The sequence below is a fragment of the Saccopteryx leptura genome, chromosome 2, assembly GCF_036850995.1.
Source record: "Saccopteryx leptura isolate mSacLep1 chromosome 2, mSacLep1_pri_phased_curated, whole genome shotgun sequence".
Classification (NCBI taxonomy): domain Eukaryota; kingdom Metazoa; phylum Chordata; class Mammalia; order Chiroptera; family Emballonuridae; genus Saccopteryx; species Saccopteryx leptura.
In genome coordinates this window covers 308,441,624-308,468,839 of record NC_089504.1, presented here as the reverse complement: position 1 = coordinate 308,468,839, position 27,216 = coordinate 308,441,624, and positions in this window count along the sequence as shown.

The following is a 27,216-nucleotide window of genomic DNA, read 5'->3' as shown; positions in this document are numbered from 1 at the left end:
TGCATCTTCCCCGACTGAGCTCTGTCCCCATTAAACACTCACTCCCCGCCCCGTAACCACCAAGCTGCTTTCTGTCTCTATGAGTTTGATGATTTTAGAGACCTCCTATCAGTGGAATTGTATAGTCTTTGACCTTTTATGTCTGGTTTATATCTCTTAGCATAATGTCTCCAAGGTTCATCCATGTGTCAGAATCCCCTTTCTTTGTAAGGCTGAATAATATTCCATTGTATGTATACACCACATTTTCTTCCCCCATTCATCTGCAGGTGGACACTTGGGTTGCTCCCACCGTTGGCTATTGTGAATCATGCCGGGCAGACATATTTTTATCTCGCACCAGCTTATCCCATACACCAGTGGGGCTTCCTAGCCCCCTTCAGGATGCCCATGGGCTAAGAGAAAAGGCTGGCATATTCAGAATATCCCAATCATGGGGGCAAGGGGGTGACATTCTTTACAGAAGTGACAGGAGGTGAGCAGAGAGTTCCTTCCTCTGCAGCTTACCTTCTCCAGCACCCTCTATCCTCACAGCCAGGGAGAGCCCCAGGAAGAACGAGATATTAGACATAATAACCCTTGACAGAAAGAAAAAAGGATTGAATGCATTAATTCAACAACAACAACCATTGGAATGCTTCATGTGACGGGCGCAGGGCTAGGCCTGTTAACCCAACCAAACATAGGAATGTACCCTAGTATTCTGTCCTCACTGGGAGGCAGATCCTGTCCCTGCTCTAAAGACCTGTGTGGCTTGACATTTGAGGCTGGTCCCAATTCCTCTGCCCCAGCTATTCACCGATCCAGTCAGTTAAGAGTTGTCATGGCACTGCCAGGCACCGCATTGGGGAAGCAAAGATAAAGAACACTTGACCAGGTGGGTAAGAGGAACCCCTCATGTCCATCGTGAGAACTATTGCTCAGTGATGAAACAGTGCCCTCATCTCAAAACAAAAATAGAGGCTCTGATCAAGGCAAGTAGGAGCATGAGCACATGCTGTCCCCTGCCCATGCGGGGTCAGCAGTCAGAGATTGGCCCTGATGTCTCTGTCAGAGACTTTAGGCTGGTCAGCTGTATTCAGTCACCAGCAGAGCAGTGGGCCAGCACCCACCTTAGAGAGCCTCTCCACTATGTTCTTAATACCCTCCTCAGCACCAAGAGGCCCCTGAACCAGCCTCAGGGACCACCCATGCAAGTAGGGACTTGGCTGCCAGTTGCCACCTCCGGGAAAAAAAAAAAATCAAACTGAGGGCCTGGAAGCTTCCCTTCTGTGCCAAAAATCTCACTGCCTGTCATAAGCCAGACATGATATACAGTATAGCAATAATAAGGCCCTTTGAACTACCCATTAAGTGCTGTCAGCAAATCACGTGATTTTGTTTTTAATAATGCACATATCTGGCCCCTGGAAGATAATGATGATGCTATCTTTACCCGCTGGATGAGAAGCCCACAGCCCCTTCCCATCTCCAGGGAAGGCGGGGGAGGAAGAGGGACAGCTCAGCTCACTGTGTGGTCTTGCTCTCGGACTTCACGCCTGCGCTCTCTGGCTGCCATCGCAAATGGCGGGGTGGGGGTGGGGGTTCCCAAACTTTCGGCCTTGTCCCCAACAGCCAGCTCTCCATGGCTTCCTTGAGATCATGGCTGCCACTTAAACAGCACTGGCTCAGAGTGGCCTCCCGGACGTGCCCCATCTAAACCAGGTGCCCTCGCGGTTCACATTCCAAGCCCTTGTGTGTCGTTCTCAGCATTCTCCCTGTTTATTTTTCCGGCACATCACTCATGTGACAGCATGTCCTGGGAGGGTAGGAACCACGCTGTCTTGTTCATAATTCATCCCATGGAGCCACATCGCCTTGCACACAGTAGGGCCTTAGGAACCATTTGCTGAGTAATTCTGCAGTAAATGCTCAGGAAATGAATTAAGCTATGTTTCCTAGAGCAACCAGCGTGTCTCCAGATTGAGCGTGCAACAGAATCATGTGGGAGCTTATTTAAACCACAGGTTTGCCATCTAACCAGCTCCCAGGCGATGGCAAGGCTGCTGTCCCAGGGACCCCACTTTGAGGACCCATCTCAAGGACTGCAGATACCCATTTCCTGCCCGTCTTCCTTCTAGTCAAATTTATCGGCGCTGCCCATGTGCTGTATAAGTGACAAAAGCAGAAATCTGTACCTTTCAGATCCAGTTTATCTAACCTGCATAAAATGACTCTTACCCCTAACAGTAGAAAGGCAAATCGAGGCCATCGGAGGCAAGGTGAGGTGAGCTGATCGGGGCGATCTGGCAGGAACGACATAGAACCCCGCGTACCGGATACGGCTCCCCGTTCCAATCGCCCCGCTGCACTTTTCGATACCAACTGTAGAAATGAGTTGGCTTCCAAGTGGCTTATTAGAGAACAAATTATTCCCTGTTTTGCTACTCTTTCCATTTGAGTTAATCTGCAAGTCTAAAGTCCAAGCAGGTGCCAGAGTTATTCCTGCAACTGGCACCAAATTGCATTCAGAAAGCACAATTAGCACTTCGATAATGCGCCTCCAAATGGGATAATCTACATATTACCCAAAGGCCGCCCCAGTCCCCTCCGCACCTTGCCGTAAAGTGCGGGCGTGCAGGGCACCCCGCTACCTGGCCTGTGCAGAGCCTGGCACTCCCCAGGCAGCTGGCCCTGCCTCTGTGAATAGAGGAGGAGGGACCTCCGGGGATCATGCTTAAGAACCCAGAGCACTCTCTCTCCTTCCTCCTTCCTGTCCCTTCTCTTGCTGCACCATCCAGTCTACAGGCCACTGGGGGGTAGGAGAGAAAAGTAGGCATCTGTGCCAGGGCAGGGGAGAGTGGTAGAGCCCAGGGTGGCAGGGGAGGGCCCCCCACTGAGGAACAGCTGGCTGGGGTCTGGAGCCTGAGCACTGTGAGAGGTTTCTGTCTGAGCGGGTGGCCGCGGAGGGCGGGGTGGGGGGTGGGACTGGCATCACATGTTGGAGCTCTGGCAAGGTGCGGAGGGGGTCCCTGCAGAAGGCAGCCTGGTGAGGGGTGTGGGTGCCTGAGAAGATTGGGAGGGGCTTTCGTACCAGGTTGGGGGCACAGCCTGGCACAGGGGAGAAGGCCACGTTGCAGAAGGAAGGCATTTATGCCAGAAAGAGATGTTGGTAGCAATGAAAGATTGATTGCATATGAGGGGACTAATCAAATAAGAAAATAGGTTAAAGATAATAAGAGCTAGATTTCCAACTGTTAGAGAAGGAAGCTACAAATATAAAAAGAAAACCTAAGTGAATCTTGAAGCATTAGATTGCAATCTGACATATCTATGTGAACTCACAGTTCTTACTGCGTAGGTGAATATATAAATATCAATGCAATTATGTGCACACATACCTATATGTAAACATGCATGTAGATACCTCTGTCCATCAAGAGCGTTAGGAGCCACCCCAATACCAATAAGCACACAAGGTCTCCAGATCTTGGTTTCTAAATATCATTCTCCACTAAAAGAAACCTTGGGAAATGAGCTGACTCCAGATAGGGGCAGGAAAAGTGCAAGACGAGCCTAGGAGAGCTTACTATTCCAGAGTAAGGACATGCTCAGAGCACGGTGCAGACCTGTGAACAGGACACAGACACCAACTTTAATGGGACCCCTACGGGGCAACTCTGAGATCATGTGATGAGCATCAAAATAAATACCAAGTTACAATCCACAGACTAAAATATGAAACCACGAGTTCATACTGATGTAGCTCAATGAACAAATTGAAGTTTGGTCAAAAATGGAATATCAATCTCATCTCAAAGTACCTCCACACACAGTGATTTACAAAGGGGGACGGAGTACCTTTGTGGGATAGAAGACTGGCCAATAAAAATTAATGTCACCGGGACTTGGGCAAAACCAGACCCCGATAAAAATGCAATGGGAACAACATAGCATCACTTCTGAGAAACTCTTGCCAAAGATGCACAGTCGGGATCTAATCACAGGGGAACATCCTAAACCCAATGCGAGGACACTGATCAAAACAGGTGGCCTGGAGCCTTCCACAGTGGCAAGGTCTCACAAGTTTAGAAGAGACTGGGGATCTGTTCCAGACTGGCTTCTATGGAAACATAACAACAACAGGCAGTGTGTGTGATCCTTCAGCTAGACAGATCGTTACTGGGGCAGCCGGCAACACTTGACTGGCATCTGAGGGTCAGATAGATGTTAGGACTGAATCACTTCGGTTATTGTCTTTGCTGATTGTTTATGGTCATGTCAGAGCATGCCCTTGTTTGGAGGAAATAGAAATAAAAGTATCCACAGGTGATGAGCGTCATGACAGCAACGCACTCTGAAATAGTTCACTAAGGAGAAAGGTGGGCTCAGGGCACCTGCAGCTTTTCTGTGATTGAGATTGTTTCCAATACACCATTCAAGGGGCCACAGCAATGATGATGGCAAAAGACTTGGGTCTCCTTCGGCCAAGGCTATCTGGTCGTGCTCTCAGGGAGCTCCCCTGCCGAGGGACACCGAGTGAGTCAGCTCACACCACAGCAGTGAGGTCATCAGAGTCGTGCGACCATTTTAAATATCCTGAGTGGAAGACGGGGCCGAGGGGAGACAGATGGACTCCGTGCCCTCCTAGAGCCCTCCCTGCATTGATTTTGGAAGCCATTCAAGCCACTCAGATTGGGAAGAGAGAAGTCTCTATCATTGTTGTGACCGCTGGGTCCTTGGGCAGAAGAACAGTATCCTGCCTTCCAGTCCCTTGTGAGGTCCTCATGGGGCACTACTCTCTAGGACTCTACCCTGAAGGCCTGGCCTACTTGTCCTCCTCAGGAGGAAGGCTGGCAGGGCGGGCATGTACGTATTACGTATGGAAGCACATCCTGCCAAGCCAACAGGCTCCTCTCTGGGCTCTGACCTCGTGGGGATGAGACGCCTCTCACAGGGTAGTCTTGAGTTCCTACCTTTACCCCACAGAGCCAACACAGAAAGACGAGCAAACTGACTCAGTCCCGGGACAGGGGACCAGGTAGGAAAAGGTCTGAAAACCACGTCATGAGACAAGAAGTCTCGGGAGCAATGCCTTTACATATTTGAGGGGGTGGCCCATGGGAGAGACTGGATCAACCTCGTCTAGCTCTAGACTGGGACAAGACCCAGCGGTGGGAGATGCAGGGAGGTGGACTGCCCCTCCACATAGGAGGGAACATTCTAATACCAATCTCTCCAGCACAGCAGGCCCCGCTGTGGTCTGAGACCCTGTGTGGGAGATGCAGGGAGGTGGAGTGCCCCTCCACGTAGGAGGGAACATTCTAATACCAATCTCTCCAGCACAGCAGGCCCCGCTGTGGTCTGAGACCCTGTGTGGGAGATGCAGGGAGGTGGAGTGCCCCTCCACGTCGGAGGGAACGTTCTAATACCGGTCTCTCCAGCACAGCAGGCCCCTCTGTGGTCTGAGACCCTGTGTGGGCCAAGCACACACTGACAGACCACCTGCAAGGGGAGCTGTCTTCATAACTCTGCAATGTCACAATTCCAGGGAAGCCCAGACTACTGGGCATGCTCAGACCAGGAAAAGGAGCAGAGGTTCGGTGAGCAGGGCGAAGATGGACACTACTGGGCTTTGTGCAGACCAGAAGCACAGTCCCCTCCAACCAGGGCACCTCTCTCTTCCTGCAACAGCATACCCTCTGCCCCCTGGCTCCACCTCTCCTGGACTTCACAACACTTCGATGAATTATGTCTGGGACCCTGTGGCCTCCCAGACGTGGGGTTTCTTCCATCACTACCCCGAAGTTGCCCCTAAGTCCATCTTGGACCATAGTCCCACCTGTTCCCAAAGACCTCTGGACTCTCCAAAAGGCAAGGTGGGTCACCTACCTGATGACACCTTGGCCTCATCCCTCCATCCCCACTGTGTCTTCCACATCACGTGGGTGAACAAGGCTCAGGCTTCAGGTTAGAAGTCCTGAGTGGAACAGAAGTGCTGTGCTCTTCTTCTCCCGTCCTCAAGAGTTGGTGGAAAAAACAGAAGGACATCTAAGCCCCTGGGGAAAAAAAACAGCAGGCCAAGTTCTGTCATTACCATGGTTCATTTGGAGACAAAATTTAGGCCAAGATGGAAAATTTTTCCATGTAACTAGTTGTCGTCCATTGATGAGACCAGGATAAACATACATACTATATGGTTTTATTCACATTCATTGCTTCAGTTGAATTGATTAAAAGGAGACACAGTGATTTTGAGAAGGCAGAAGTAGGGGGCCTTTCAATAGCACAAGACGATGATGTTAGAGCCTACTGGGTTGTCACACTGGAGACATTACTCCCCAGGGGCCCAAAGGAAGAATTAGAGCAGGAGATCTTATTTGACATCTGATGTTTCAATTTCCCGAGAAACATTACGCCCGTTAAGTTTTCAGTGTGGATGTAATACCAAGCAGAACTCGTGGCCAGTCCTCCCTTCTCAACACCTCCACTGCAAGTTTTAAGGGATACCAGTTCATTTTTGTGAATCAACATATACCCCACCCAGGCCCATGGGCACATATCACTTTTACACAACCCACGTACTCATGTCATACACAGGTCACAACTTTGTTTGTGTCTCGGTGTTTATCTGGCAGCCAAGCTCAAAGTTGAGAACAAATGACAGCCAGACTTTTTTTTTAATTTCTGGACACCAGGCTGAACTGACTTATGTACTATTTCTGCCAAACTGTAGGCTCACTAATAATCCCTCTGTGGTGTCATCTACCCAAGGTGGGAACTCCAGTGACCATGCCACGGGTGAAAGTAGACTTTGGGTTGGACTGGTGGACCTGAGCCCTGGCCCCCATATTGGCTTTGTTACTGACTGACTGGGAACCTTTGGAAAACCTCTGGAACCTACCCCCTCTTTGATCATAGCTGTTCTGTTGACTTCCCAGAGTAAGGAGAGAGAGTGAATGAGATTATAGATAAGAAAGTGCTCAGAGAGATAGGAAGTGTCTTAAATCTATAAAGTTAAGTGTTGGGTGTCAAAAATGGGGTCTGAACACGGGGCTGTAAGGCAGACAGAGGTCTGAGCCATGCTCTGGCACCCCGTGTTTATTTTATGAGAAAGAGAGTGGGCCCTTCGGAAGGGGTCGTAGCCATGCCCAGGACAGAGAGGTGTGGTTGAGACAATAAAGAGCCACATATTCGAATGTCTACCTAATGGCCATCTAGCCTCTGCTTGATTACCTGCCCTGACAGGGAGCTCACTTCTTCAAAGATAGTGCCTTCTTCCTTTGAAAGGTTTAAGAGGCTTTTTAGAAACATGAGGGAGGGGAAGAAGTTTCTATGGCCTTTTCTCTTCCAACCAGTGGTCCAAGCGATACTAAGGATGGCCCACACACACCATCGCTCCCTTTTCTGTACAATATTGGCCAGCAAGGCTGTTCTCGATGACACGTCTCATCTCCTGTCTGTGCATCTCTAGTTTTTTTATCCACCTCTCACATGGGTCCCTTTGTCACCCTGTTACCCTGCAATTAACATGCTATGATTTGTCCAGAACTGGCTCCCAGCACATCTCTTCAATGTGGCCACCTTGTCCTTGGAGGACAGACTGGACATTTGGGCCCTTTTAGTCACTCTCCATCCGAGCAGCTACCGTCAGCAGCTCCTTGAATTCAGCTGTAACCTGGGGGTCAGGCCTGGACAACTAGAACTCCACATGCTCCTAGTCCAGTGTTGATACCTGGGCAGGAACGAAGGCCTTGCAACAACCCGGGAGGCAGACACAGCTCCTGAGGCCCAGCTGGGTGCTGGTCAGCGGCCGGCACTCCCAGGAGGAAGCACCCTGCACTCATAGAAAATGGAGAAAGAGACCCGTTGCCATGGTGATTGTCGGGCAGCCTAGACTGCCTCCAGCCTGTAAGGAAAAGGCACTGGGAAGGCTCATAGTGAGACTCAGGAATCCACGCACAGCCACGACCAACCTACCATGGGCATTACCCAGCCAAGCAGCACCTGGGCTGTCTCCACTGTGGTCCAGGAGGAGGAGGGGGCTGGGCTGACACTGTCCATCCTACAGGAGGGTAGGAGGAGGTTTTCAGGTGTAGGGGTGTTTGTGTGTGTGATATGTGTCTGTGTGTATGTGCATGACATGTCTGATGCACATGTGACATCGATCTATGTATGATGTGTGTATGTAATGTGTGTCCATGTGTGATGTGTGTCTGTGTGTGATTCTGTGAGTGTGATGACATGTTGAACCAACATGTCCCCTTGGGCCTCTTTCTTTTTAGGCACAACAGACAGTAACTCTCAGAAGCTGGGAGGTGATGACTTGAGGCTCAGCCGGTCCCTCCTCCTCCTCTGCGCGCAGCAGCACTCAGTGGCTGCCTCTGTTAGCACTAATTACATCTGCTCTAATCATTTGTTTATGTGTCTGGCTTCCCTGCTAGAGCAGCTCGAGTCCAGGGGCTGCGTCTTCTCTTCAAAACCCTGATTCTGAGCCCCACATACTCCGGCACATAATAGGTGTCCAGTAAGCGTTGCCTGACTGAATGAGTCCCTGCCAAGGACAAGTTGATCATCTATGTAAAATCAGAAGAAAAGTATTTTAAAGCTATTTAAAAGAACAACTTCTCAAGCATTCTCAGGCACACCTTAGATTAAAGCACCCTTTACATAACATATTTGTAATTTCATTATAGATTGTCTTTACTAGCCCGTGACATCCCTCCCTGGACTTGCAGGAGGCCTTCCTTTGTTGACCTATCTCTTATCTCCCATTACTGGTGGCTCTAAAATGTAATGAAGTTGCATCTCTTTAAAATAACCTAAACCTGACCAGGTGGTGGCACAGTGGACAGAGCATCGGACTGAGACACAGAGGACCCAGGTTTGAAACCCCGAGGTCACCAGCTTGAGCACGGGCTCATCTGGTTTGAACAAGGCTCACCAGCTTGGACCCAAGGTCGCTGGCTTGAGCAAGGGGTCACTCGGTCTGCTGTAGCCCCCCGGGTCAAGGCACATATGAGAAATCAATCAATGAACAATTAAAGGTGCTCAACAAAGAGTTGATGCTTCTCATCTCTCTCCCTTCCTGTCTGTCTGTCCCTATCTGTCCCTCTCTCTGACTCTGTCACACACACAAAAAGAATTCTATAAAATAACCTCATAACTCAGATTTAGTTTTTTGTTTGTTTTTTGTGGGGGTTTGGTTTTTTTGCCACAGTCCCGCAAATTCAGACCAAGCTTCCTCAAATTATTCTGAATCAATGAGGTCTGATTGTAGTAGATTGAACTGTATGAAATCAGTGATAGCCAACCATTTCAGCCTTTAAAAATGCCGATTTTGTGTGATTCAATCTAATAAATTTCTTTTCTGGTGCTCCCTTCCAAGGAACCGAAAGCATTTCATGCTGCCTCCATGTTTCCTTTGATCATTCAAAGAAAACAAATGGGAGGATGGCCTTGAACGCCTAGCCCCTCTGTTCACAAGTGCAGAAGCTGGGAGCTTGGATGGAAGAGTCATACAAAAGACAACTGCCGCAAACTGGGCTGAAAAGAGTCCTGTCACAAAAATAAACAGAACTTTAAAAACCAGCTCAGTGGCTTTTCCACCACCCAGACTCATGTCCTCTCCTTGAGACCAGTCTGCCCTGAGCAGGTGGTTGGGTGATCTAAGAATCTCTCCGGGGACAAAATGCACCTTGCCTGCCTGTGAGTGCCATGCAGTGGAGCCCAAGAAACTCTGACTATAGAGATAAACTCCACCGTAAGACTTTCCAAGGGCCAGGAATGAGAGGGAAGCAAATTCCAGTTGAATACAATAGAACCACAGGACATAGAGAATTGTACATGAGGACCAAGAAACAAAAAGTATTGACTTCTTTATGAGGCTTCTCTTGAACTCATTTGATAGCCTTCTGAGTCTCTGTTTAAGACACGCAGGGATGGGGAGGATGCAGGAGTATGAGAAGGACCGCTCCCTGCTTACGGACAAGGATATGGATGCACACTCTTGTGAGCGGGGGTCTCCAGTGAGAATGAAGAAGTCCCTGGGTTGTGAGTGTTAGAAGAACCGGGCAACAGGATAGCAGCAGACTGTGAAATGTTCTTCTCTGGAGGTGTTTGAGTAAAGGAGTTCTAGTTTAAGAAACGAGGGCTGAGGCCCTGGCTGGTTGGCTCACTAGTAGAGCGTTGGCCTGGCATATGGAATTCCCAGGTTCAATTCCTGGTCAGGGCACACAGGAGAAGCACCCATCTGTTTCTCCACCTTTCTCCCCCTCCTTTCTCTCTATCTCTCTTCCCCTCCCGAAGCCAAGGCTCCATTTGGAGCAAAGTTGGCCCAGACACTGAGAATGGTTCCATGGCCTCTGCCTCAGGCACTAGAATGGTTCCAGTTGCAACGAAGCAATGCCCCAGATGGGCAGAGCATCACCCCCCTGGTGGGCATGCCAGGTGGATCCTGGTTGGGCGCATGTGGGAGTGTCTCTCTGCCTCCCCACTTCTCACTTCAGAAAAATATAAATAAATAAATAGATAGATAGATAAATAAATAAATAAATAAATAAATAAATAAAAGAAAAAGAAACCAGGGCTGATCTTCCCTATTCTGCCAGGGTTCCCTGTGGCTGGATGATGGTCCCCTTTGCCACAGGGCGCCCGTTAAAGAAGCTGTGACCACTAGGAGGCATGTGGACAAGCACTAGACCTCAGGAGGGCTCCTCCAAGCCCACCGTCACCCCAGAAGACCTGTGTGTGGGACCCACATGGTGTCCTGCCACCACCTACCACCCTCAACACTGTACCTCCTGAAACAGACAGGGAGAAGAGCTACTTTAGGGAGTCCCCTCTGCATTTTGAGGAAGGGGGGTTTGGGGGAGTGACTTATGTGCAGCTTATTTTTAACCAGGTGACATACAGACACAGAGAGTGTAAAGGCGGGGGGGGGGGGGGGTGGGGGGGTGGAGCTGCAGTCTTTCTCCTGGGAAGCCATGGCGGAGGCGCTCTCCACGGGCCAGCTAGGTGTCAAACACCCTGAGTTACAGAACAGCAGCACGTTTCGCTCCTGTAAAGCCAAAAAAAAAAAAAAACCCTTCCACTCGAGTCCCCGTCTCCCAGTGACTTGGGCACAGAATGCCAGTTGATGGCAACAGAATTAATGTGGCTCTAAAGGTAATTTGAAAGCGACAAGAGTAGCGAATTATCACATGAAAATGCAAATTGTCCCTTATCTGGGCTGCTCCACAGATGCGATGATTCATCATGGAGTGTTCAGCTGTATTTCCAAGTAAGATCTCAGGGAGAAGGAGAGAGAGGCAAGGCCCAGCCACACTCTGCCAGGAGAGATTTATAGCTCCTTTTATCCAGATGTAAAGCACCCGGCATTGGAGGGAACATGAATCCTGTGAAACGTCACTCTATCACGCAGTCCTCATGAGAGGAGGGCCAAAGGATGCACAAGCATACACTTCCATCCTCCAAAACTTCCTCTCTCCTGACACATACATACTTTTCATGCAGTTCACTCTTCACTCTACCTTCTTACCTGAGTCAGGGAAAATTCTTTTGTCTGTCCATCCACCCATCTGTTCATCCATCCATCCTTCTATCCATTCATCTATCCATCCACTCACCCATCCATCAGTCCATCCATCCAATCATCCTTCCAGAGTTTTCTTCATTTATTTCATTGTTGGCCGATGTGTTGAGGAAGCCATCAGCCCTTACTGCTGACCACACATACCCTTTGTGATTAGGAAAAGGGATCTGAATGGGTTTCCCACTTTCACTTTTGCCAGTGTTTGTAGACGGGGCTTGTTCAAGAGGAGACAGCAAACTTGAGAACTGGGCCAGGGATCAGTGTGTGCTCAGCAAATAACCGACTAAAAGCTGGAACTTAAGGGAAGCCATCCCGTAGATGGGTCAGGGGATAACAGTTATAAAGTACTCTCAATACGCCAGCCAGTTCTGAGTGCTTTATGAATATTAATTCATTCACCAAGCCCAGCAGATGAGCGTCACCCGGCCTGAGAGTCGCTGACGCATCCGACTCTACTTCTGGGAACCACCATGGAGAAGGAGCACTTGCGCTCAGGGTGTTCCCTCAGGGGCTGCACTCCGGGCCCTCCGTGGAGCAGCCGCACATCCTAGTGTGGAATAGATGAGAACCTGGGTGACCGGGCTGCTGGGCAGTGACTCTCCTGGCCTCCCCACCTTCCCAGATAGCCTTGTGATTCTCTGTGTGTCTCTTCCTTGCAATCTGAGAACCCCAGCCAGTATACAACCATGCAAAAGATAACTTCACAAATAACTCTGATGGTCCTAATATTGTGAGGCAGACAGCTCTTGTGGGGAGGGGTGGACAATAATACTAGAAGGGGAAGCTGGGGCCAGAGCCATGAGGTCTGCTGCCACAAACTGGGTAGCTTGGAACAGCAAGAATGCATTGGCTCATGGACTGGAGGCTAGAAGTCTGAGGTCAAGGTGCAGGCAGGACTGTGCTCCTTCCGAGGGCTCTAAGGAGCACCTGTTCCAGGCCCCTCCTAGCTTCCAGCAGTTCCCTGCTCTGGGCAGCATAACTTCAATCACCATGTACAAGTCCCAGTGTGCACGTCTGTGCCCAGAGTTCCTCGTCGTATAAGGACACCAGTCATATTGGATTAGGGGTTCGTTCTACTCCAGTCTGACCTCATCCTAACTAATTACACCTGCAACAATCCTATTTCCAAAGGAGGCCACATTCTGTGGCACTGGGGGTGAGGACTTCAACACGAGATTTGGGGGCTCACCATTCAACACTCATCACAAGCTAAGGGGTACGAACTTTACAAGAGACTGTCACGGGACCACAAGCTCCAATTATGGTCCCTTGCACTTGTAATGTGGCCTTAAGAAGCCCTCGCTGCTAGTTTTCTAGATGTCTAGAAACAGCAGTGAGGGGCCGTGTTAGAGGCTTGCTGCCTGGCTCCCTGTGTACATGAATCGTGTACCAGGAGCTCAGATGCAGCTGGAAGACTTGTCTCATGCATCCCACATGCAGCTGGGATGACATCTTTTCTGATTTCTTATCTAATTGTTCTTTAATTTTTTGAGAAAAAAAACTATTGAGGTTTCCTACTGTAACTGTGGGGTTTTCTAGTTCTTTCGTTTCTATCTGTTCTCCTTCCATACCTTGAAACTGTATTTTTAGGTACACATACATTGAAGAGTTTTACGTCTGCTTGGTGAATTACTCTTCTCTTTCAAGGTTTATTACATCATCCGGGGTCCGTTCTATTCTCCAAGTTCACTCATTTTTACTTCGGTAGCATCGGATTCACTATAATTCCACCCAGTGTATCTCCCATTTCAGATGCTGTGTTTTCATCTCTAGATGTGTCCTTTTATTTACTAGTTTCTTCTTTCCCATCAACAATTGGCCACCATGCTCCACATCCCCACTAACTACAACCCTGAAAATGCGGTTTTCACATCCCTCCCCAGTGCCACAGGATGAAGGATCTTTGCTTCCCCACTCCGTCTGTTTCTACCTTGACAACACCCACGGGGCACCCCAAACACCACTGCCCAACAGCTCAGGACCCAGCGTGGGGAGTAGAAGAACAGGGTGGGTGCCCACAGCGGGTTGCTAAGATCACTAGAAAATAACTATCCTATTATTAAACATTTTTGAGGTCTGCAATCAAGCCCTGATAACACATTTCATCCCCCATGGACACCGGGTGCAGAGGCACCTTCTGGCTCTGACGTCTCCATCCCGGCACGACCTTGGGCAGGTTCCTTGCTTCCCTGGACCCTGGCTTCCTGCTCTCTAACCTGGTGCATCATTTCTGGACCCTCCGTGAACTCAGGGTTATTGATAAGCCAAATAAGATTGTAACTGAAGGAACAGAGTTTGCCAAGTGCAAGGTGGTGGCAACAGTCAGAGATCGTTAGCTTTCCTGCACTGATGAGCTGCAAACACACACACACACACACACACACACAAACACACACACACACACACACACACACACGAACTTGCCTTTCAGGCTTCCAGGATGTTAAAAGATACTATGATTTCCCAGTTCACCCTTAGAGTTTTTCTGTGTTGTCCTCAACGAAAGACAGAGGGGACGGGGGGTGGGAGATGGGGCCGATTTATTCCACAGTTGCTATTTTAGAATCCAGAGGAGCCGGGCTTGTTGATTGCATAGAGATGTTATCTCTTGTAGGGCTCAGTGAAGGTCACCTTCAAATCTTTTGCTAAACCAAATGCTCCGTTTCCCCCTAGTGCTCAGCCTGGGCAGAAGCTGGGACCGTGACCATTGAAGGGTCAAGGGGGGAGGGGGGGTTGCTGTATAGAAGATGCCCTGAGAGCTAAGAGACAAACCCAAGTTCTCAGAGGGGGAGGGAAGGAGCAGGAGAGAGAGGGGTTTTGATATAATAGATGTCTGGGAGGAATCTAATGAGAAGTCATTTTTAATAAGAGAGCAGGTTAACCGAAGGGAATGCTCACAGGTGGAGCCATAGACCTTGCAGTGGGCACAGCCACTTTGTCAGAAGCAGGGGTTGGGGGAAGGAAGAAAACCATCAGAAGAATTCCCAGAGATGAAATGTCAGCTGCAGGAACAGAGGAGAAAGAGGCAGTTACAAAACTGACCCAGGCCCCCTGCCCCTTTAAGAGGGAGGAGCCATGGAGGCACCTGCTGAGGGAATGGTAGACTGGCCTCCAGAGAGAGGGCTTCCTGGGATGAGAATCACCAGCGTTCACACTAGAATCAGACCCACCAGGACCAGGCTGGTGTCATCCCTGAGGCACAATCTAAGCCAGGCTGCTCCTCTGTATCCAGACTTGTCCTTGTCATTCTCCCCCTGCCCACATGTCTCTCTGTTCTGCCCTCTCCAATGTCCCCAGCGTGACTCCCACCCACCCTCCACCAAGGTAAATCGCTGGGTCAGGCTCTCCAAGCAGCCACCTAGCAAGCTCTGCGTCTCTGCATAGAGCCTCCCAGCACGGAGGGAGCCCCTGAAGAGATAGCTTTGAAACGGGTTCATTTTCTTACCGGAAACAATGGGTGTTTTCTACCTGAAAGTCTGAAGAATCTCATCTTTGAAGCTCCCAGTGGGCCCTGGGATTGATCAGGCTGGAGTGAGGAGCAGGAATTGATAAGAGTCAAGAATCAAAGCACACGGGGCTTTCCCCCACCGCATTCGCCCAGCGTCTCTGGGCCTGGGAAGGAGTGTAGGGAGAGACTCGGGTTTTATTTGTAGTAGTGCGCGTGCACACGCGTGTGTGTGCGTGTTGGCAAGAACCCGTAAGGAGCTCAAAGTTATGTACTCACCTGGCCCCTTGGGCTATCACTGGCCTTCAAGTGTAATGCCTTTGATGGTTGGGATCTCCCCAGCCTCTCAATCAAACTCTACCCTTGGTGCAGTAATCTGTCTTTAACAACTCCCACTGCAAGTCAATAAAATGTCAATTTAGTTCTTTTGTTAAACCTTAAATCTGCGTAATACCTCTCCTCTCCTCAGCTTGTTAGATCCGGCTCGTGTTTACAGTGCTCCTCCTTCCCCCACCGCAGCAGAGGTGTGGAACGGAGACGCTCAAGTACCACAGGGACGCTCAAGGGCAGGTGGATAGCAGCGCCCTCCGCGGCTGGGAGACCAGAATGGCGGGCCCGCGAGGCATCTCCCCTTTCCTTCTCCTCTTGGAAACCCTGAGCAAACCAGCCTTCTTTGGTATCTCTAACTTTCTTGACTTCTCCAAACTTGGTTTTCAGCTGAGCACTAGTCGGGTGGACAGTATTCCACAGGCGTTAAGAGCTCAACTCTGGTTCAAATCCCAGCTCTACCACTTATGAGCTATATGATTGAACTTCTCTGGGTCTCAGTTTCCTTATCTGTCCAACGGGCATGATCACAATATCCTCATTGCCTATATAGGAGGATTAAAAACGTGAATATACGTAACGCACTTAGACCAGTGGCTAGCACATTCCAAACGCTATGCCTATTCGCCAGGGTTTGTATCTTCTGGCTTCCTACTGCTGTTTTCTCTTCAGCTTAGGTCCTAAATTAGAAGTACCTCCTCTCCACTGGGTATAGCCTGGGGGCTAGGTCATTAGAAGCCACACCCTTGCCAGACAATGAAAGGAAGGGTACATGATGTAAACTATGCCATAGGATGCCCCGCTCTGGAACTTGGACCTTGAAGACCAGAACAAAGAGGCTAAATACAACAGGTTGTCTTTCATCTTGACCACGTGGGAGCTGCTTTGGGGCCCTTGGGCACTGTCCTGGTTCTTGCCTCTCCTTGAGCCCAGTTCTCCGGCCTCCCTTCCAGGCTGGGAGCTCCCTTTAGGTGAACCAACTGGCTTATTTCCTTTGCTTGCAGCCATATAATCTTGACCCCCAGAGAGGAAATTGGGGTCCAGAAGCCTCAGGACCCCAGGGCTTCTATTCCCCCACCTCCCTGACCCCATCTGCTACCTGACCCTTTTTCTCTTGTCCTGCAGCAAAGAGAGGTTAGAGGAGAAGAGACGGTCCCAAGGGCTCTGGAGAGAAGCACCAGGGATATCAAACAGTATTTCTTTCCAGGAGGCTTGGTCTTTCCTTCAGAAACGCCCCCTCTCAGTCCAGAACCTCCTCCGGGTGACGGCAACAGTAGTGGCTGAGACAGAAGCAGAAAAAGGAGGCGGTGGCCCTGACATCAGCCACACACAGCCAGGCTCAGCGATCAACATGCAATGCTGACAGCTGCTTCCTGCTTCTGAGCCCAGTGGTCACTAAACTTACACTCAGATTGGCCCAGCTCACCTAAGAATTCCTCCGGGAGGCGGGCTCACTTGCCGCACATAATTTTCCAGAGACTCAACTCATGGGAAGCCAAATCGCCATTTGGCAAAATAGAAGTGATGAACTGACTTCTCATGAATTGATTTTTGATGAATTTTCTCAGCCCTTGTTCCCAGAAGCATATTCAGAGAACCATGCCCCCCACCAAGAAAATACTCAGGGAGTCCCAGCAGTCTCATCTAAGGGGAAGGCTGACAAGGTGCAGAGGAAGTCACCTCACATCTGGAGATCCCCTACTGTTTCCCAGGAGCTTTATGTACATGCTCATTTCACCCTTCACAACCAGTCCACAGGTTAGAACCCTTAGTTTCCCATGTGGGAAAACCGAAACTTGAGAGGTACATCTCCCACTGGATCTGACTCAGAGCCCTGACGGCTCTGGCATGCCCTGAACCTTCTCGTTCGTCCCCTCCTCCCCAGCTCCGGCCAGGGCAAGGAGGAGCCAGAGAGGACCTGTCTGACGGGCCACACAGGCATGCAGAAGCCACATGAGAACTCCAATCCTGCAGACATTTAGGACTGCTATCAGGAGAACATGGGTCCCAGGAGTTCACCCCTCACCCATGGTCACACAACTCCCAAGGGGTGGTGACAACTTGCCCGGCTGTAACATCACCTACTTCTCCACAGCAGCATTCTTGCCCACATTTTAAGACTCCTTTAGTTCTAAATCTCCATGTCACAATTTAGTCAAAGAAGGCTTAGGGAAGGGCAGCAGGCGGTAGACCTGGTGTCCCAACACAAGCCTTTGTTTTCCCTGCAGGAGCTTGTGACCCTCCAGCCCAAAATACTTCAAGCCTTTGGTCTCTGTGCCCTCTCATATGGCCTTTGCCCCAAAATTCTAAGGATTGAAGATTTGTTTGTTGCCAAATTATCCTCTAGGACCATAGCACCCCCTTCCTCCACGCCTACTCCATAACCCATCTGAAGCTCTCAATTAAAAGTCAGCCTGGAGAAGCATTCATGATGGCTGGCCAATGGGGCTGCTGGCAGAGGAGGTGGAACAGACCAAGCTCAAGGGTCTGAGAATCAGCCGTACCACACTTCCCTGAAAGGCAAGCCCCCCTCCCAAGCCACACCAGGATTCAGCAACATCTGTTTCATCAAGGGCCGCTTGATTTCCTTCCGACATCTGAAGGCAGTCAGCAGGCCAATTAGTCCATCAGTGAGTGAGACTCAGTTATAAGGTTGTAACTGCCCTGGGACCCATATGAATGTGTCAACATTCTATGGGAGGGTGACAGTGCCAAGAATTTGGAGCAAATAGAGATTCTTGTTCTAAGAGGCATGGCAGTCACTAGTGGAGAATAATAAGTCCTATAAATTCCTTCTCTTAAATACATCTCAAATTCCTTGCTTCATTCCCTCTCCCAAGACCGTCCTATCAGCTCTTGCCCTCTGTGACTCAGAGTAAGTTCATCAATAGTCTCCGAAAAGCTCTAGAGACTATTTGACTTCCATATGCCATCTGGTGGTCCATTTAAAATAGATGGTGATGGAGGGAGACTTGACTTGGGGTGGTGAACACACAATACAATATACAGATGTTCTAGTATAGAATTATACACCTAAAACCTGTATGATTTTATTAACTAATGTCACCACCAATGCATTCAATAAAAATTTTAAAATAACATAAAAAAGAAAGTAGGTTTATAATTCCATTTTCTTAGGGCAAAGGTGTATCTGTACCCTCAGGAATATACAAGACTCATTGGGGTGTAGAAAGAAAAAATTAAACTTCAATTTCTATTTATTTTTTTCTAAAAATCACTTCAGAACACTGGCATTATCCATCAAAGTAGAACATACTCTATGACCCAGCAATTTTACAACTAGATTTAGAGCCAAAGGAAATGTATACATATGTACACCAAAGGCATGTACAAGGATGTTTCTAGAAGCACTATTCATCATAGTCTAGTGCCAGTTATAGATGTAAATTCTACCAGTATGGCATACACACTTTATACATCCTCAGCACACAACAGGATGTGAGAGAGACTGGAACTCACCTCTCCCCCAAAATGTATGTGATGATGGTACTTCTGGGTACAATGAGCAATAGAAAGGAAACTCCAATCCCCTTAGAAAAAATTTGTTGTCTTTCTAGAATATCAACTTGGAGACCCAGTGCTAAATATCCATGAAATATCAGACTTCTCTTTAAATGAAAAAAAAAAAAAATGTTTATTGGACTCTAGGTACTCAACTTGGACTAATCACGACTCTGCTTATGACTCAGTAACAACATCATTCCATGCATGTCTGTTTGTTTATTCATTCCTGCATGCATGCATGTATACATTTTGGTCACCATACAACTCCAAAGCTATAACAGTATGAATTACACACCCATGTGCTCCTCACCTTTCTCCACCTCTTCCAGAGGTAACCGTTATAACTGAAGCGTGTGCTTATCATTCCTTTGTTTACCTTCCAGTTGCATAATCTATATATATGTCTTCTACATTTTAATTATTATTTTGAAGTTCAGATAACAGGTATTGTACAGAGTCTTTACAGACTTAATTGTTTCTATTCGTTACGTTGCTAAGATTCACCTGTGTTGTAACATGTGGTTATTTCATGTCTGCTGCTGTGAAATATTGCATTCTGTAAAGCAACCGTAAGTTATTTATCCACCCTTCATTCTGGGGGCTTTTGGGTTGTTTCAAAACAAGGCTGCTATGAACACTCTTATTCCTGTGCTAACCCTTGTCATTGTTAAGATGAGGTTATATTTCTGGGCATGTCTTTCTGGAAAGGTGACAATGGTGATAACAATAATAATGGGATGATGGTAGTTGATGTTTGTCTAACATGTTACCTCTTACAAAGCACTTTTATCAACATGACCTAATTCAACAACTCCAGGCACTGGCTGGCCCATCACAGGGTTGGGAAGTGGCCAAACCTGTGGCCTCTGAATCTTGTTCAGTGCATTATTCTGGTCTGTCTGATGCATGGTAGGGCCTCAGGACTTAGCTACCATTTCTGCCACTGTGACGACTAGTTCCACTGCAATTCACCATTAAAAATGGACTTGAAGAAACAAAAGAACATACAGAGGCCATTTGGAGAACAAGGCCTGGTACCACCGAAGTTTCTTTTCCCCTTCTCCAGCCAAGGTTGAGAGGCTCCCGGGCCTGTGGGAGAATCGGGCCACCAGGGAGGAAGGGTTTCTCCTAGCACCATCCATCAGGCACCTTTCTCCTGCAGGAGAGTGATTGCCCTTGACCCTTTCCCACCATCTGTCTCCTTGGTTCCTCCATCAGCCCCTCTCCTGGGAGGCCAGGCTTGGTGGCAACATGCCAGCCCTTCTCTGCTCTCCATCCCCGTCACTGAATAATGAATACCAGCTAAGTGATGGGCTGGTGCCAGCCACCTCCTAGCAAATCTTCCCCCCGGAGCTTGGATCAATAACACTTAGCTGCTCCTTTTCAGCATGGAAGCTGGGCAGCAGGAAACCCAGCCTGAGCTGTTGCCCTCAGGGAGGTGCTGCCCACCCTCACAGGCTCTTGCTGATCCCCAGCCCCCCCACCGTGTGTCCTCAAAAGACTGACCACCCCTCCTCCATCTGCAGCCCAAGTCCCCCCATCTCCCATTAGAATGGGACTGTTCAGCTCCATCTCCAAGTAAAGACTCTTGTATTGGGAGCAATTCCAGGGTAGCTGTGATCTGGGTCTTCTGGGAGCCATCAGCCACCTCATCACCTTGAGCTGCCTTATTTGGGATTAGGGAGCAATAGAGGGAAAGAAGGGGCATTTATATGTAGACAAGTCAATTCAATAGCCGTGGTTGTGCGTCGTGTCTAATCTAAGTACTCAGGTCCAGCCTGGTACTGAGTATCACATCTTTTTGACCTAAAAGTTCACGTTGCAGAGTTGAAGGAACCAAAACGGCCAACACTCCCAAAGCCCTTTGCTTATAACTCAGTCCGCACAGTAACCCGTGAGGAACGTACTAACGTCTCCACCCGAACGAGGAAACAAAAGCACAGATTGGCTATGACTTGCCCAGGGTCACAAGGCAGTGGGCAGGGGAGCCAGGGACTGAGCCCAGGCAGTCTAGTTCTAGAGTCTGTGGTCTGGACCGCTACGTCCGGTCATCTTCCATGACACTCCACCCCCGGGACAAGAGTGGGGGCTCTGGAGGCAGGTGTTCTACACATCACTTCTGCACACTCCATTGGTCACACAGGTCAGCCCTCACCAGTGGGGGAAGATGCTACAGAAAGATATAAATTTCAGAAGGCAAGGCCCCATGTGGTGTGCTTGTAAACTGGCCATCACAGCCAGGCTAATAGCAGCTCTGTTTATTAGCACACAGCAGAAGAGAAGAGAACGCATGCGCAAGAACAACCCCTCTCAAGGAGAAAACCCCTCTCAAGGAGAAAACCCAGAAGGCACAAAATCTCGATGCCCAAGGGCTCCTGAGCCTCAGCAGTCAAGACAGTGGCTCCATGAAGGAGCATGGGAAAGGGCTGGGAGTATTCCCTCACAGAATCCCGGAGCTAGCATCCCAGATGTGAAGAGATGTTCAGTTCTGGTGCCTCGTTTGTCCTTCCTACTATGCTTTGTGTGCGCTCTGAGCAGCACTGGCCAAGTGTCAGGACAGAGTGGACACTGCCATGTGGACAGAAATGGGGAAGACTCACTTGTTTGCAGAGCTTGTAATGGAACCTGTGGCACAGAACAAAGGACAGAATAATAGCTCACACATCAGACCATGACTGCCCATTCCCAGGGCACAGTGGGCAGCACCATGGCCGAGGAGGGGCCAGTTCCACCCCTTTGTCCTGGGTAGATGTGACCTACAAGCAGAATTGTTACTACTTCTCGCTTAGCCAGTTCATCTGCAGACAAACAGAATCAGTGCCATTGAACATCTGCTTCTGTGGATCACGGGGTCAAAGGTCTGTGTCTGGGACCCTGGAGTCCATTTACTGAGTCCTCACGGGTGTGTCCATGGGGAGATGGAATGAGCTTGAGATCAGGCCCAGCACAGCCTTGGCTTAGATAACGCTCAGTTCTGATGACTGCTGGCCTTCTCCAAGTGGCCGCAGACGTGTCACTGCCCTGACGCGGGAGTCATAAAGCATAGTTCCCAAGCCTGCCTTGGAGTCTGTTCTCCACAGAGCTGCCAGCCTCCCTCCTGCACCATGTGTTCCCGGGGCTTCAAACCCAAAGAGCCAGCCCTGCCCACCTGGTTTCCCCATCACCTGCCTTCTAAGCTACAGCTCACCTGGCCCAACTTTTATGGGAGAAGAGCTCTCCCTGCCATGGTGCTTCTGCTTCCTCAGAATCTCTGGGTCTGATTTAAAGTTTCCATACTGACCCCCCCACACAGACACATACATACACTCCTTCTAGAGAAGGGGAGGATTTCTCCAGCCCCAGCTGGCCACATCTCTCATTCACCTCATCCATCATCCCGACAGGTGGGCCCTAGAGAGAAGCCACAAGCAGGACAGGGGTAATTAGGATCCATTAAGGAGATGAGGCTGAGCTGCAGGGGGCACCATTCACTCCCCACCTCCCTCTTCTAAATGGGGCCATCAGCCATGCTGAGTTTGCTTCCTAACTTCCTCCTGCCACCTCCCACCCCTGAGTCCCAAGGAGACTGAGGCCACAGTGGGATGAATGAGCATCTTGAGAACAGAGAGGCCTGGATTTGAGGCAAGAGACCACAGGCTGCAACAGAGGTGAAGGGCAGAGAAGGGGAAACAGGACCCCCAACAGGGTCCACTGTAGGGGCTCGTCCTGGAGCCCAGACCTCGGCTTAGGAACCCGAACTTTGCTATGCAGGCTGCTCTGGGTGGCCTCTCCGGGTGACCCGGCCAGGGCCAGCCTCTGCAGCAGCTCAGAGAAGGTGACAGCCTGGGTGCCTGGGTAGCTCTCACTGTGCTGTCTCTGGGAGGCTCCTGCCAAAAAGCAGCGTGCTCCTCTGGAGAAGGTTACAAATGAACCTCTCAGCAGTCTCATCAGGCACCTTCCTCCTGATTAATTTGTCAGACTGGCTGCCTCCCTGAGAGAACAGGAATGCTCAAAACCAGACTTTGATTTCTTTTTTTTTTTTTTTTCTATCTTGCTCAGATCAGAACAACTTGGGGCCATTGCAGATGGTGATGGGGTGGAGTCTAAACAAAGTGATAAAGTATGAGAAGCACCAACTGGAAGGAAACCAAGGCCCAGGCTCCCTTTTCTCCTGCACCCAGGCCTAACCCAGCTGGAGAAAGAATGGAGGCAGCGAGTTGTCCGAGGATACGGGGCCCGCGCGGAAGAGGACCTGTGGCTGCGCATGCGCACGCACACCCTCTGTGCTCCGGGTCATGGCTGAGGAGGGGGTCTCCCAATCTTCAGGCAGCGCCGGAGCCTTCACAACCCCTAGCAATAGCCTGGCTGTCCTGACCTGGCAGCCCCTCCTTCTGGGGCAGCGAGATGCACAGACGGGCATTGCAGTCCATGTGCAGGAACACGGAGAAGCTGAGAACAAGGGTTCCAGCGCCATCTTTGACTGGCTCCCACCTTGAGGCACGGCAGCAACGCTTATCTCTATCTTCCCACTGGGCTCCAGGTTCAGAGATGCTGAGTGATATGCCCAAGGGTGATATCACTGAGTGATACTTACACAGCTAGTAAGTAGCAGAGTCTGAACCAAACCAGCGCCCACTTTCAGCAGAAAGCCCAGTACTTTAATACATGAGACTTGTTCATGCCATCTGAACACCAGCAAGCCACCCATATCTCATAGTCCAGTCCCTCCGATGAGTCTGACCTCTTCCCTCATTCATTCCTCTATTCGTCTGTTCAGAAAATATTTCAGAGTTGATAAGAAATTAACTCTATGATCTTGACACTTACGTGCCATGGCCTCAGTAATGGTGTTCATCCAGTGGTGGGACGGCTCACGGGCTGAGCCCTCATGTAAGTCAAGCCATGGAACATATGAGCACAGAGTTGCTGAGGTTACATCTGGTTGAGCAGGGCCTCAGGGCAATACATTTTGTGACTTGAACTCCCCAGGAAGGGGCCAGAGATAAAACTTTCCCCTTTGGCCATTTAGTTGAAACTTGTATCCCTTATGCAAAAACGCAGGAAGATGTATTTCAAAAACAATTCATTGCTTTGGATGTAGGCACAAATACTGTTTGAAATGTGTTTTTTCAGTGCTTAGCAGTTTGTTTGCTTTGGATACCAAGCTCCATAACGTCTAGCAAGGTCTCGTCTGAAAGGAGCTAGCTGACATTGAGGTTCAGGACCACAGACAGTGACCCGGGCCACCTCTACCTTCTATAGCCTGAATCCTTCTACCCAGGACCCTCTGGAATGCATTTCTTAACTTTTGTCCCGAGGTCTCCCCAGAGTGGAACTGGCTTGAATCTTGGATGGTTTTGTTTGGCTGAGCCTCCAGCAGGATTCAGGCTACCTCTGCCTTTCTTTGCTGGTTTTGGTGAAGCCCACACGAGACCAGGAGATGGGAGAGGCCAATTACTAATGTGATGAGAAAAAATAATAAATTAAATTAAAGAACAGCATTGAGGCTTGATATTAAGTATAAGGGGGACTAATAATTCAGAGAGGCAGAAAGTTCTGAATCTACCACAAGGCTCCCCAAGGCAGAACAGCAATGAATGGCCATTATTTGCATAATAGCTTTCTCATTGTTCCCTTTGTGCTTTGTTGCTTCCAGCGCTCTGTTATTTCCCTCACTCCTCTGCGAGGAACCAGCCCCAGTGATCTGAAACATGTAACCTTCACCAGCACAATGCTGTCATATAGTTATGAAATGGGAGTTTGATAGGAGACAGAGCTCTTGATCAAGATAGCACCAGGAACCTCTCCTTCTGGCCCTATAGGAAATAGGTTATGGAAGCTTTTCTCCAGGGCTGGCTTCCCAGGTGTGTCACCCGTGCAGGTGCCTGTGCTTAGAGGGGCCCTGTGCTTGGTTGAAAGCTCTGTGATGACTGTCTAGAATTTCTCAATCATTTTTGTAACAAGGACAGCCACATTTTCATTCAGCTTGTAGCCCTGCAAATTATATACGCTCCTCTCTCTGAGTCAGGCTTGGCCAGGACGTGGCCTGACTCCAATGGCAATGTAGACACCATGTGACAAAGCCTCCCAAGAGCCAATCCGTCACAAGAGCCAATCCATCACACCATCTCTGACTCTTCCTCCTCCAGGATCCACGCAGCTCCCCCAGCGCCCTCAATGACCATGACTCACAGAATAGGGGACAAATCCTATTAGCCAGGATGCAATCTGATGCCAAAATTCCTGAGCTCAGCTACAACCTAGACAGGCTCATTCATGATGAGATGAAACAGAGACTAACACAAAGATTTCTGTCTGGACAAAGCTCTTAATCGTTGAAGCCCTTCCTTTGCACAGAAGCCCTGAGTAATTTCCTTGGCCCTTAGGTCTCTAATGGTCCCATTAAACAAACATAGGGCCACCCAACCTATGTTACTCATCTCTGCTCTCTCCCTCCTTCTCCACTGCTCCAGATAAAAGTCATTAATCTATTCCAATAAGAAGTATGACTAGATCACTAGGCTGTCAAGATCTTATGGTTGTTCTCATCAGAAATGAGACCCAAAAGCCCCACATCCACAGGCACACTCATGTGGAAAAGACTCATTCCCACATTCCTGCTTTGGAGCTCATTGTTATTCCACCCAGAATATCTGCTCTACTTTCCTGACAACCCATGCCTAGCTATGGATAGGAAGTTTAAACAGAGACCTGGGGTCTGTCTTTCCCTGTACCCTCATTACTGTGCCCAGTGGAGTAGGTACCGCTTGCCACCCATGCAAATCTACTGCCCTCTTCTTCATGGCCAGTGGATCCCAATTTTGGTTCCATATTCACTCTTTTCTCTAGGGCCATCTCCTTGGGAAAGAACACCTTATATCTAGTCTCCTTCCCCAGGAGGGTGAGGCATGCATCTTGGTTGGTATATGATGATCCATCCCATTCTTCTGCCCTCATTGGGTTGAGAGGGATCATGTGACCTGTGACCCAGTCTTGGTCAATGAGATGGGACAGAAATGATAGGGTGGCTTCCATGCAAGAGATTTTCAATTGATAAAAATTGGCTCGTAGGAGTAAATGCTCCCTTTTCTTCAGTTGGATCATGTCATGTCTGCAGGAGATGCCTAAAACTAGGACAGCTGTCTTGTGATCATGGAGGACAAGACCATCGGCTGAAGATGACAACAAATAACGATGGAGAGAGCCTAAATCCTTGATGACATGGTTGAGTAGATGGTAACCAACCTGGAACCACCCTGCCTACTTTTAGGATTCTTGCCATGTTACTTAAAATTGTTCTTTATGACTGAATAAGTATTTATTTAGGTTGTTTGTTCTTTGTAGCTGAAAGCATCCTAAATAATAAACAAGGTTTAGCCTATAATAGGTGTGCCTGATGGGCTTTCTCTGACTGTTGGACTCAGAGCACGCATGCTGGCAGATGCCCTTGGAAGTGAGCTCATCAGTCTGCCTGTAAGCAACGTGAGTGGCCTAACAGAAAAAAATATTTAGGTACCTCGGTGTTTCTGAAGTTCAGTTAGCATTCTGTCCCTGACCGTGACTTTGACAGGCTGTAATACAGGCAACCAAGGCATTAAAGAGGGAAGTCTTGACCTTGTTTGCATTACTAACTAAAGAAATTCAATCTAGACCTCTTCTTGGAGCCAATCCCAAATAAAATTGGAACAGAAGAAAAGGTTGTCTTCGGTGCACCAAGGTCCTGCTGCATAAATCTGTCCAACTCTTTGATGACAAGCTCATCCCAGATAATTGTTCTCTGCCCCACTTTCTACAACCTATTTCATGCTGAACAAAAGGGCTTACCCATATATAAGAGTATTTTCACTTTTATTATATTTAAAGACTCTGTGGCCAAAAGAATAAATGTCTAATGGTAGAAAACAGATCTTATGGACTCTAGATGGAATATTTTTAGAAAGTGAGTGATTCCTAAAATCCCACTGTATCAGTAACCACTGATTTCTCCTGTTTGAAGCTACTAAGCCTCACTCACTCCTGCCTTCCTCTGCTGGGCCAGCTGAGCCCCTCTTAGCTGTCTATTCTTTACCCACTCTCTGACCTGGGGGTTATATTAAGATGTACATTCTGATTCAGTGGGTCTGGGTGGGGCCTGAGAGTCTGCATTTTTATCCGGCCCCCAGGTAATGATGATGCTGGGTGGTGGACTGCTCTTTCAGAGGTGAGGCATGGAGCTCCTGTAGGTCAGGAACAAACAAACCAAACCATGCCCATTGTTCAGCCACATAACAGGACACATTCAAGCTACTTAAAACAGTGTGCTATTTAGTGATGTGAGAAGTGAGAAAACGTAGAATAGAATCCCATATTGTTTAAAACATAACTAGAA